Source organism: Humulus lupulus, chromosome 4, assembly GCF_963169125.1.
Source record: "Humulus lupulus chromosome 4, drHumLupu1.1, whole genome shotgun sequence".
Lineage (NCBI taxonomy): Eukaryota > Viridiplantae > Streptophyta > Magnoliopsida > Rosales > Cannabaceae > Humulus > Humulus lupulus.
Window position 1 is genome coordinate 125,568,533 of NC_084796.1, and position 4,083 is coordinate 125,572,615.

Genomic DNA, 4,083 nt, shown 5'->3' on the forward strand with positions numbered 1-4,083 from the left:
ATGTGTAATGCTCCAGCCACATTTCAAAGGTGCATGATGGCTATATTTTATGACATGGTGGAGAAGAGTATATAAATTTTTATAGATGATTTCTTGGTGTTTGTATTGTCATTTTATGATTCTTTGAAAAGTTTAAATTTGGTTCTCAAGCGGTGTGAAGAGTCCAACTTTGTTTTGAATTGGGAGAAGTGCCACTTTATGGTGAACGAAGGGGTTGCTCTTGGGCATAAGATCTCAAGTAAAGGTATTTAGGTGGATCAGGCTAAGATTTCCACTATTGAAAATTTTCCACCTCCGTTTCAGTGAAAGGGGTAAGGAGTTTCCTTAGACATGCGAGATTTTATAGAAGATTTATTAAAGATTTTACAAAGGAGTGAAAGCCTCTTTCTACTTTATTGATGAATGGAGATACTTTTGACTTTATTGATGAGTTCCTTTATACTTATACTTAAAGAGAAGTTAATTTCAGAGCCCATAGTTGTTGCACTGAATTGAGATTTACCATTTGAATTGACATGTGATGCAAGTGACTGTGGTTGGAGAAGTTCTGGGGTAGCAGGTTGACAGGGTATTTTGAAATATTTATTATGCTAGTAGGACCTTGAATTATGCTACAACTGAAATGGAACTTCTTGCTATTGTGTTTGCCTTTGATAAGTTTTGATCGTATTATATTGGAAATAAGGTGATTGTTTATACCAATGATTTCGCAATTAAATACCTAATGACAAAGAAGGATGCCAAACCTTGTCTCTTTAGATGGGTGTTATTGCTACATGAACTTGATATGGAGATTCAAGATAAAAAAGGGAACGAAAAATCTAATAGCAGATCATTTTTCTAGACTTGAAGTAGAAGAGAACCACAACAATGAGGAGGTGCAAATAAATGATAATTTTTTGGCTGAGCAACTTTTTGGGGTGAGTAAAGGTTCTATGGTGCCACAGTTTGTGGACTATGTCAATTTCTTGGTAGCCAATGTTGAACCTCCAGAGATGTCTAGGAAACAACTCAAGAAATTATATTATGAGGTAAATCATTCCTATTGGGAGGAGTCCATCCTTTACAAGCATTGTGTTGATCAAATCATTCATCTTTGTGTGCCAAAAGATGAAATGAATTCAATGTTAGGATTGTTTAAATACAAAGCTCAAGTGGTTTTACACAAGCTAGGTGTAAAATACTAAATGGTGTCACATAGTGAAGATGAGAATTTTTTTTTTTGTTGTATGCTTTTAAAAATTGTGTTTTTTGGTAAAAAATGATACATTGAGGTATCTAAGGATGCCCAAAAATTTGGCAGCATTTTGAGGTGTTTAAAGAGAATTTTGAGAGGTTAGACCTGATCGTATGGCCTTGCGTCGCCTCCTAGGAGGAAATGCATCGCCTAAATCGTTAGGGCCTGACAAAACTCAGCAGGCGACACATCTCATGGCAAGTGATGCATCGCCAATAAACAAGCGACGCGTCGCCTAACGTGTCCATACAAATACATGTTTTAAGCTGCAAATGATGGGTTCTAAAGCTCTAATCCTATTAGTCAGACTTAATGACGATGCCTACACTATAAAAAGGTTCTCTTAGAGTTTTGAAAGATTTGATCACTCTCTCAATAACCTCCCTCTGTCTCTCTAACTTTCAAGATCATAAGTTTTCTCTAAGAAATTCATAAAGAAAGTGATTGCCTTTGTGAATTTTAAGGCTTGTTCAATCCCAATTCCCATTTTTCTCTTAAAAAAAACCTCAAGCATCCATTAGTGGCTAGAAAAAAGAGAATTTGGACAGTGATACACCTCGTGTATATGCCTTAGTTTTTATTCCCATTGAAGAAGAAGAATTTGCAAGTGGTGGTCAAATTATGGTTTGAAGCTTTCAAGAAGATCCAAGAGTTTTGATCTAAAAACTAGTGTTTGCATTCTGTTTCTTAATCTTTTGTTTGTATCTGTCAAAGAAAATTGTTTCTAGATTCTAATTATTGTGGTGGTGTATTCTCACTTTCTCCCAATATTTAATTCTAACCTATTGTCATACTCTCCATTGTGGTATTCACTTTGGAGCTACAAGGACAACGAGAAAGGTATTACAATATGGTTTTCCTTGGCCCACTTTTTTTTTAAAGATGCTAATACTTTTGTCAAGGCTTGGTTTCATTGTCAACAAACCAGAAATATTTAAAGCAGAAACAAGATGCTTTTGAATGATATTTTAGAGGTAGAATTATTTGATGTTTGAGGGATTGGCTTTATGAGTCCTTTTACGTCATCGTACAACAATATATATCTTGCTCCCTCGAGACTATGTGTCTAAATTGGTAGAAACAGTGGTAACTCCAACATATAATGGTAAAGTGGTTCTTAATTTCCTTCATGCAAATATATCTACTCAGTTTGGAACTCTCCGGGCTATTATTAGTGATGAAGAGAGTCATTTTTGTTGGTATTAAATAAGAAAATATTAAAATATCCAGCGGAAGGTAGGGAAGCAGATTTTAAAATATTATTAATACCAGCAAGGATCATACATACATATATATACATTAAATTAACACGTACAATGATATAGAGATTAGCTCTCGTAGCCTATCAAGTATCCTTGCATCTTTTCGTAAAAATAACCGATCTTCCTATCCAAGTTGAAAGCTCACACCTAGCCTTCCAAGTCATTCCAGTAACACACAAGGATGTGTGTGAGCACGTAGGATTCACAGGTAGATTTGAGGCTCTCTTGATATTCTAAACACACGAGATCTAGAAAGGTATGAGAAGAGAGAAGGATTTGGAAACTTCTTGAATTTTAGGCTTAGAAAATTCTATCGTTTATTTTCTTTTGAGAGAGTCTAATAACCAAAAACAACTAACTTGAAAAGTATCGCTTCTTTCCACATTTATAAGGACAACTAAATTCATTTTAATATTCTTTATTTAGTTAAATTAAAACTGATAAGTTATAACCTATTTTAATCATTTAATTTAAATCATATTGAAAAAGGAATAATTAAATAAACAAATTAATTTAAAATTCAAAATTCAAATACCAGGAATATGGCACATACATGTGTCGCGCCACTCATTGTCTGGCACAATAAGTGGTGTGTGCACTTGATGTGTTATCCCTAATTTTTTTCATTTATTTGTTTAATTAATTTTAATACAACATATTTATTCTCAAATAAATATCAGTTAATTCAAAATTAACTTTATCTTAAAATCTATAAGGTGTAAATAAGTATCTTATGATAAGATAACAATGAAACTCTTCCATTGATTATTCCAAAAATGATCAATATTTATTTTAAATAATATAAAGTTTTTCAAATAAAAACTAATTAGTTAATTAATTAATTACCCATAATTATCGCATAATAATTATTCCTTGCCCTAGAAAATTAATTCCTTTGCAATTTAGTCATTTCTCTATTAATCTTCCATGTGACATCCTTACCATTGATAGTAGGACAAAGGTGACCAATGAACCATCGACCTATAATATGAAGAGCCAATAAACTAGAATATTAATGAAAATCTTTCATTCAAAAATCTTATTTATTAATTTCATTATAACTCCACTATAAATATAGAATTGCACTCTAAGTATTTATATAATTATATTTACAGAGTTTTCTCTCGTAGTCCATTGATGTAATCAATAAATATAGTTTTGTCATCCATTAATTGGTTCGCTAATTAGAACTGGTCAAAATTATCGTTTTACCCTTCTAATTACCTCTTGTTCTTATAGTACCATTAATTCACAAGCGAATAATTAATCTATAATTAAATTATAGAATTGAGCTCAATAACTTTTCAGTTACAGAATTAATCCTTAAGGAAACAAATATTCGATCTCTTAGGAAAGCATGGATTCCATTATTGTAAAATCGTGTTCCCATCCATTCATGATATTGAATTTCTAAAAAAAAAGTCACTATCATCATTAGGTTAAGAGACCATAAAAAATGAATCAAAAGATCCAATAAACATAAAGAGGAGTTCATGATTACTCATGGTTTAGGCTGATCTACTAATGATCATCTATTATGATATGAATTAAATTTTTATGGCAACGGTAAGTTTATAATGATGG